This window comes from Triticum urartu, chromosome 6, assembly GCF_003073215.2.
Source record: "Triticum urartu cultivar G1812 chromosome 6, Tu2.1, whole genome shotgun sequence".
NCBI lineage: Eukaryota > Viridiplantae > Streptophyta > Magnoliopsida > Poales > Poaceae > Triticum > Triticum urartu.
Window position 1 is genome coordinate 564,396,724 of NC_053027.1, and position 9,532 is coordinate 564,406,255.

The 9,532-nt window shown below is 48.9% G+C and overlaps 1 pseudogene; it reads right to left on the reverse strand.

Annotated features, from left to right (window-relative positions):
• Positions 1-2,874: 2,874 nt before the first annotated feature.
• On the reverse strand, positions 2,875-8,837 carry LOC125513041 (annotated as a pseudogene).
• Between the last annotated feature and the right edge of the window lie 695 nt (positions 8,838-9,532).

Genomic DNA, 9,532 nt, shown 5'->3' on the forward strand with positions numbered 1-9,532 from the left:
CGGGGGCAGGGGGCACCTCTAGAGACACAATAATTGATCTGTTTGATCTTTTAGCTATGTGCTCGGGTGACTCAGCTGGGGGTGGCGGCGAGGAAGGCGTAGGAGCCTGCCTACCTCTCCCACGGCCACATCCCGATTTACCTCCTCTCTTCTTCCCTCCCCGGCCTCCTCTCCCGGTGGCATAATTAGCTTATTTAGTTCATTTATGACATAATTAGCTTATTCATTTCAAAAATGGCATAATAATTTTGGTTCTCTCATAAATGTCATATACTTAGCTTATTTTCCTCCAAAATGGCATAATTACCTAAGTTAGATTTAAAAAATGAGCTATACTTACATAAGTTGGCTCAAAAATGGCATCATCACCTAGGTTAGCACAAAAATGACCTATACTTCTTCTTCTTCTTCTTCTTCCGCTTCTTCTTCTTCTTCTTCTTCCGCTTCTTTCTCTTTTTGCTACTAGGTCAGAGGAGAACTGGTTGATGGCAAATTCTCTGATTCCTGTAGAGCTAACCATTATGTACACGATGGTTACAAGGAGCAGGTTAAGAACTCATGTCTTTGCTACTATGTCTCTTGGCTAATGCATACGATAGTATTTCCCGAAAAATGCACTTCTGGTAACCAGAGAAATCAATCCTTCCCACAGCGTTCTTCTTCAAGATGAAGTAATCATCAAATGACCGGACGCCATGGTAGAGACGATCGAAAACATTTTTGTGCATCCGAAAGCACTGGCAAAAATTGATAGCGAAGAGGGCATCGGGGGCAAAGTAGTCATCCATCAGCGTCAAATGCCGCGCTCCTGGTTGCGGTTTGACCACTCGATGACCCTTGATTGATCCCTTCAATTTCAGAACATGCTCCTCCGCACATCCGCGTATGCAAGCACCACCTACATCATCGTTGTCTCATCTGTGTAGTCTTCCTCGTCTGACGAGTCGGACGACTCAACATAGTGCTTATATATGTACTCCATATCTGAATCCATTGCTTCAAAGAAGAAGGGACAAAAAAATTAGCTCATGCAATTCACCGAATAGTTGTCGGCATGGTGAGCCTCATAGGAGCGGATTGTACCTGCGCGACGGTCGGAGGAGAGGTGCGGAACGGCGCTCAAGGAGAAGTGACGTGGAGCTCGGGTGTACCGTTGGAGGTGACTGACTCATCGAGTTCCGGTCCGGCAGGGGTGTGGCATGGCGGCTAGGGTGGTGGAGCAGGCGGCGAAGGCAAAAGAGAATAACTGAATGGGAGAAAATGGGAGGATGGAGGTGCGGGGTCCGTGAGGGGTTTTGGGTGGGCCGGGGGTGTCGCAAGCCTACGTGGATGTTGTCCGGACTCCCGCAACCCCCCCCCCCATTTTGTCTCGGCTTTGCCGAAAAAAGTACTTCTAGACCGCTCGCCGGACCGATACAAGTCCGCGTTGGATGGCTAAACACGTCCAGACCATGCAATTCAGACGGTTGCAGGCAGTTTGAGGGTTTGCCTTGTAGATGCCCTAACCACATTAGCAAACCTACTCACAACCACATTAACATGCACATACAATCATAATAGTGGCATAGAGACGCCCATGGCGAAAAAACCAAATGCAGCAGAGAATTGAGGTTAAGTATACATATGATAACATAATCTAATGGAACGCTTGGTGTGGGCACAAAACCAAAAACCAACAAGTTTTGGCTAATTGCAAGGTAATGGTAACCCACATAAATAAAGCAATCAACTGTGTAATTTGTATACAACATGATAGGATGGAAACAGATAATCGTTTAACATGTATTTCCTGCCTGAAGTAAATTATGTGGAGTGTCACTCGATGTGGTCAAGAAATCAACATGTATTTCCTGCCTGAAGTAAACTCCATGGAGTATCTTGACTGAAAAATACCCCCTCCGTCTCAAAATAAGTGTCTCAACTTTATACCTTTTTTTGCAGGAAAAATTTGTATTACTCAAAGCATCAACGTACAATATTTCTTACATAGATCAATAACTTCTGGGAAGCCCGAGCCTAGCCAGACTACGGTCCATATGATGAGCTTTTGATACGTAGTGCTGGCTGTTTTGATTCCGCGGCCAACTTGGTGCTCTCCCCTGCTTTTCTTGGATAGGTTCCCCGGCCAGATCTTGGCGGCGGCGAGACAATACTCGACGGTGAAGGCACCCAAACTCTGGTCTGCACAGCCGCCCAGTCGAGCATTGATGATGTAGGCGACACGTCCGGCACGGTACAGCTAGATTTGAACAGCATATGCGAGGGGCTCAGCTTGTCGGCGCCCAACACCGAGCAATCAAACGGCATAGACGATCCTCAGGCCGCCGGCTAGACGAAGAGGTATACATATGAACTCATGTATTCGTGAATTAATCATCCCACATTATCGCCCCCTGGTACACTGAGATGACACCACTCTGCTGAAGATGCGGTAGTACTAATAGTTGCTGTGGAATGCCCATACGCCAATTAATTGTAGTTAGATAAACATAAATGGAAAATAAGAGGTTCGTGTGAATTCTCTGACTTTTCTAACTTTTGTCACTTTTTTGGTTTGTTGTGTTTTGTGTGAATTCTCTGACTTTTCCCTCTGTTTTTATCTGCTGTTAGATGTTGATTAAATCTCGTCACTGTGATGGGCACATGGGGGGAAAAGAGATGGATTTTAGTTGATTTTGGCTGACATGGTGTTTGTTGGAGTTGAAGACTGCACTTCTGTGAATATTTTACAAAATTAACATTCCGATGGTTGCTTACTTACATCTTACAAACAGGGTTCTATGATCGAAACATTTTCAGTTAGTATTACTTCAACATCACCTAATGTAAAATAATGAAAAATATGTTAAAATGATCCTCACACCCTGTTGTTAATCACCTGGCCTGCACCCCACTCACTGACAGCTTGTTCATCGAGAACGGCGACTTGTTAGAGTTCAACATCAGACATTGATGAACCCGAGCTTTCGCTCTTTGCATTCGACCCCTTCACGTCGATGAACGGAGGCTCGGTAAGCTGGGGCAGCACCCTATCACCACTACCCAGCATATCCACCACCTTCCACATTGATGGTCCGAGGTTCAGCGACACCTGCGCGCACAGCAGCCCGACTTGGAACACTTTGAGAGCTTCCGCCTCCGAGCATTGGTCGCGGAGGTTTGGGTCCAGGATCTCCATCAGGGTGCCGGTGTAGTGCTTCCATATCTGAAGATGAAAGGATGTCAGCATCAGGTTGTCTGACATGCTACAGTACACTAGTACTTGACAAGAGGGGAAATGGGAGAATTTACTGTGACATGAGGGACAGTCTCTCAGCCGTTGAGGCCACAGAGTTGTGGTTCTTGCAGCCGGTAGATGTAGATGTCGGTCACACCATAGCTGTAGATGTCGGTCTTCTCCGTTAGCTGCCCGTGAACGATGTACTCCGGAGCCATATATCCACTGCAAAAGTTAGGCATGGTCAGTTCTATTTCTTTGGACACATTGCACAATTTATCGTGAAATTTTCTTCACCCCTTGATCAGATTAGATGTTTTGGACAAGTGAACTTACAATGTTCACGCGAGGCCAGTGCTGAGGTGGGTCTGATCTTCCATGAATTTCCTTGCCAGGCCGAAATCGCCAATCTTAGGCCTAAACCTCTCATCCAGCATCACATTGCTGGCCTTGATGTCCCTATGTATGATCCTAACCTCAAAGCCATTGTGGAGGTATGACAAACCCTCCCCCGCATCAAGGACGACCTCCGACCGCCGCTCCCAATCCAACGCTTTCTTCTTGAAAGCCTCTGCATCACCAAGCATGGAAGATCAACAAGAATGAAAATCTACCATTTGAAGTATGATTATGTAACGCCCCGGATATAAATTTCCCAATTTATACTGCAACTCTTGCCGTTTCCGGCGTTAAGTTATATTTATTTCTCGGGTTCGGGTCTTTGTCTTCGTGTGTTGTTTTCGTTGTCATGCATCTCATATCATGTCATCATGTGCATTGCATTTGCATACGTGTTCATCTCATGTATTCGAGCATTTTCCCCGTTGTCCGTTTTGCATTCCGGCGCTTTGTTCTCCTCCGGTGGTCATTTCTAACTTTCTTTCGTGTGTGGGGATTAAACATTTCCGGATTGGACCGAGACTTGCCATGCAGCCTTGGTTTACTACCGGTAGACCGCCTGTCAAGTTTCGTATCATTTGGACTTCGTTTGATACTCCAACGGTTAACCGAGGGACCGAAAAGGCCTCGTGTGTGTTGCAGCCCAACACCCCTTCAATTTGGCCCAAAACCCACCTAACTCTGCTCCATCATCTAGAGCGTTCGATCACGATCGCGTGGCCGAAAATCGCACCTCATTTGGACTCTCCTAACTCCACTTATGCCTATAAATACACCCCCCTCCAAAATTTCGCGGATCCCCTCCTCTAACCCTAAAAAAACAGATCTCGCGCGCCGGACACGTCCGCCGCTCCGCCCGGACCAACAGCGCGCCGCCACCTGTCCCGCGGGCGCCCCACTTCGCCGCCTCTGTCCCGCCGGCCCGCTCGGCCCGGCCGGGGCCCCCGAGGCCCGTTCGGCTCGCCCCGCCGCTTGGGAGCCACCGCGGCCGAGCCCCGCCGTCTCTCCCATCTCCGGTCGCGGGACGCCGCCGTCGCCCGACGCCAAGCTCCGCCACCTCGCCGGCAAGGAGCGCCGCCACCGCCCGGCGCCGGCGACCGCGCCCCGGCGCCCCCCCCCCCCCCCCCCCCCCCCCCCCCCCCCCCCCCCCCCCCCCGGGGCCCCCCCCCCCCCCCCCCCCCCCCCCCCCCGTCTCACCGGCCTCGGATCCGGCCCTCTGCGGCGATCCCCGTCGTCTTCCCGGCGAACAGGAGTCAACCCCGGCGATCCTCGTTTTCCGTGCCAGATCTGGATCTAAAATCCCCTCGGTTGACTTTTTCCTCCGAACCCTAATTTTTGTGCTAACTTTGACCGGCTATATCTCCGCATCCGTAGCTCTGATTTGGGCATATAGCATATCAAAATGTTCGTCTCGATGAGTACATCATTTCATTCCATTGCATCATTTTCATTTGAGTTCATCTTGATGCCCGAAATGCTGTTAGAAGAGGGATTCGTGAGTTAATTGTCAGATCTGCTAGTTCATCTTAGACTTTTGTCATTTTTGCCATGATTATTGCGTGCATGCTATGCCTGTGAGTCCTTCATATGTTTTGTTAAGGATTTTGTTATATTTCCAGAGGTGCAACCCATGCATTTTTAGGATGTGTGTGGTGACTTGTGCAAGCTTGCAAAGTGAGGCACCCGGTAAATCTGTTTTCAGGGACTTAGTAGTTTTCACTAAGTCTGGGATTGTTTAGTTCATGATGTCATATGTTCGTGTCGTTTTCTAGTGATCCGTGCCTCTTTTGAGGATGATCAGTAAAGGAGTTTTGTTAATCTTGTTATGCTCTATCCATCCATGTCTTTGTTTGCAATTATGGAGCACCCTAGCTTGAGCCAATCGAGCTCTACTTTTGCTTCGTTGTGAATCTGGGCAGATCGTCAACTTGTTTGCGATTTTGCCGATGCTATTGTAGTTGATCCGTGCATGCTATGCCATTGATCTTGCCATGACTAGCTTGTATTTTGTGCCTTCTTAATGGATGTATGCTTGCCTTGCCATGAATTGAACCATAGTGAGTGCATCGAGCTCGTTTACATGCCTTCGTGAGCTAAATTTCAGCATGTCTCAGTTTTCACTAAGTCTGAAAACTGATTGTGTTTTAGCTATGTTCGTGTGCTTGTTAGTATATTTTGTGATCCCTTTTGGCTCAAGGTCACTAAGGGTCTTTTGTTAAGCTTGTTGAGTAGCTCCATGTAATGTTCTTCTTTGTCTTAATCAGGTCCTGTAGCATGTTGTTTTGTTGCTCCGAAGAGGGCTTCACGATCTGAAATTTCAGACAAGTGTTAATTTCACTAAGTCTGAATCTGTTTTGCATTTGCGTTTTTGCCATGCTTGTTTGAACCTCATGGTGGATGAATTGGCCGTAGCTCATTGCTAGTCTTTTGTTAAGCATCTTGAATGCTTCCCTGCCATGTATTTTGTTGTCATGTTTGAGTGCTATAGCATGTTCATTTCATTGCATTTAGAGGCCTACTTGCTGTAAATCGCAGCCCGGTGTCATATTTGAATCGCTTGCCATTTCCAAACCGTAACTCCGATTCCGGCGTTCTTTATATCGTTTTCAAGAGATTTCATCCCCTCTTTCCAGTGGCACACTTGGTTTTCCAAGTTGAGGCCAGGTTCATGCATTTCCTGTCATATCTTGCATTTTGCATCCCGCGTCGCATCCCGCATAGCATACCATCTTTGCATCTTATTGTTTGAGCTTGCACGTGGCTGATTGTATCCTTGTGGCTTGTTTGTCTTGTTTGAGTAGAGCCGGGAGATGAGTTCGCTAGCGAGGAGCCCGTTGAGTTTGCTTTTGAGGATCCAGTCAACTCTGACAGCTTTGCAGGCAAGATGATCATACCCTCGAAATCACTACTATCTTTGCTATGCTAGTTTGCTCGCTCTTTTGCTATGCCAATGCTACGATGCCTACCTTTTGCTTGTCAGCCTCCCAATTGCCATGTTGAACCTCTAACCCACCATGTCCTAGCAAATTGTTGATTGGCTATGTCACCGCTTTGCTCAGCCCCTCTTATAGCGTTGCTAGTTGCAGGTGAAGATTGGAGCCGTTCCTTGTTGGAACATTTATTTACTTGTTGGGATATCATTATCTTGCTATGTTATCTTAATGCATCTATATGCTTGGTAAAGGGTGGAAGGCTCGGCCTCTCGCCTAGTGTTTTGTTTCACTCTTGCCGCCCTAGTTTCCGTCATATCGGTGTTATGTTCCCGGATTTTGTGTTCCTTACGCGGTTGGGTTATAATGGGAACCCCTTGATAGTTCGCCTTGATTAAAGCTTTTCCAACAATGTCCAACATTGGTTTTACCATTTGCCACCTAGCCTCTTTTTCCCTTGGGTTTCCGGAGCCCCAGGGTCATCTTATTTTAGCCCCCCCCCCCCGGGCCAGTGCTCCTCTGAGTGTTGGTCTGAACTAGAGCCCTGTGCAACGCCCCCTCGGGGAAACTCGAGGTTTGGTTTTAGTTGTACGGATTGCTCATCTGAGTGTGCCCTGAGAAAGAGATATGTGCAGCTCCTATCGGGATTTGTCGGCACATTCGGGCGGTGTTGCTGGTCTTGTTTTAACCTGTCGAAATGTCTTGTTGTACCGGGATACCGAGTCTGATCAGAATGTCTCGGGTGGAGGTCTATTCCTTCGTTGACCGTGAGAGCTTGTCATGGGCTAAGTTGGGACTCCCCTGCGGGGATTGAACTTTCGAAAGCCGTGCCCACGGTTATGGGCAGATAGGAATTTGTTAATGTCCGGTTGTAGATAACTTGAACCTTAAGTTAATTAAAATGAATCAACCGTGTGTGTTACCGTGATGGCCTCTTCTCGGCGGAGTCCGGGAAGTGGACACGGTGTTGGAGTTATGTTTGCGCAGGTTGCTCTCTCTAGATTCTCGCTCGTGCTTTGCCTCCTCTTCTCGTTCTCTTTTGCGAATAAGTTAGCCACCATATATGCTAGTCACTTGCTGCAGCTCCACATATATTTGCCTTACCCTTCCTATAAGCTTAAATAGTTTTGATCGCGAGGGTGCGAGATTGCTGAGTCCCTGTGGCTCACAGATTACTATTACACCAGATGCAGGTCCAGGTGATTCCGCTCCAGGTGGCGAGTACGAGCTCAAGTGGGAGTTCGACGAGGACTCTCAGCGATACTACGTGTCTTTTCCTGATGATCAGTAGTGGTGCCCGGTTGGGTTTGATCGGGACCGTGTCGCATGTTGGGTTTTCTTCTATTTTGGCGCCGTAGTCGGGCCATGAGTGTTTGGATGATGTATGTTATTTATATACTTTGATGTGACGTGGCGAGTGTAAGCCAACTATGTATCTCCCCTTTTATTCTATATTACATGGGATGTTGTGATGATTGCCTAACTTGCGACATTGCTTTCAATGCGGTTATGTCTCTAAGTCGTGCCTCGACACGTGGGAGCTATAGCCGCATCGAGGGCATTACAGATTATCTTTCACTTCGGAATGCAGGGATTGTTTTCTTTTCTTACCAAAGAGGTAGTGATCGAGGCTGGTGTTGCAGAGGTACTCGTAGACGAGGAGGCTCTCGGGACCCTCGACGCTGCACCCGAGGAGCTTGATGAGGTTCTTGTGCTGCACCTGGCTGACGAGCTTCACCTCGTTGAAGAACTAGTTGATCCACTGCCGCAAGTTGAGGTAGAGCCGCTTCACGGCGATCTCCCGGCCATCCGGAAGCACACCCTGGGATATCCAGCATATTATCACAATCTCAAATTCAGATGAAGCAAGCATTTCAAGAAATATGATCAATGAAATCGGTGTTGCATTTGTCCCAATGTGTGAGTGTCCCAAATGGCACGGCAATGTACCTTGTAAACTGAACCATAGCCACCCTGGGCAAGCTTGTTGATCTGATTGATTTAAGTCATTAGTCGCCTTGCGCAGATCCTCGTACCGGAAGCCGAGCTGTGACGACATGCTGGTGCGGATGATCTGGCCTGAGCCATCCATGTCTACAGAGTGTCAGAAACTATCATCAGACCATAGTGTGGCATCGGACATATGTGATTGTAATTTTACCGTTTGGCATACCGTCGTGGAGGTCGTCTCTCCTGGGCCTCATTCATGTCCAGATGAATACTATGCTGATGACTGCCATGGCGGAGAGGTTGGAGGCGAAGACGATGATGATTATGTGTCGTGCTGCCATGGATAATCCAGAAGAAGAAAGAAGATGTCATATTCATGGCGTTTCATACTGATTTATTTTGCGGTTTCACGCTCTGAAGTCTGAAATATCACTATGTGGAATGCGCTGTTGCTGTCAGCAGAATTCAGACACGAGTACATGACAATGCACGACACTTGGACCGGGAACGGCAAGTAAGACTGAGAATGTGTGCACTCGATGATCCGCCGCCGCCGGCAGCTTTGGCTGGCAGGTAGAAGGGCTGCGTCGCGTACCTGACGACGCATCCGGCATTGGCGCCGAGAAGGCGCTGCCGGACCACCCGGTCGCGCGCTCGCCGTGCAGGCCGCGCACGCGATGGCGTCCAACGACCTCCAGCACTGTGCCGCCACGTACACCCGCGCGCCCGGTCGACATCGCCGACGCGGACGCCCACCCGGCGTAGTAGTACCCCCTCGCCCCTGGCGCGGTCGGCGTGACGTTGCACACCAGAGCGGCGGCGTGCGGTGTGGCCAGTGCAGTGTCGTTTAAGCATAGGAACATGTCACTGGTGTCAGAAGCGACGGTGGTGAAGCTGCCCGCGCCGCAGCGGAGGAAGCAACCGTCGACGTAGATGCGGCCGGCGTCGGCCGGGAGGCAGTGGAAAAGGATCCCATCGTTTTCCATGCCGTTTGTACCTACAGCCCATGTTCATAGTGTCGTAACACCGTCGCTAT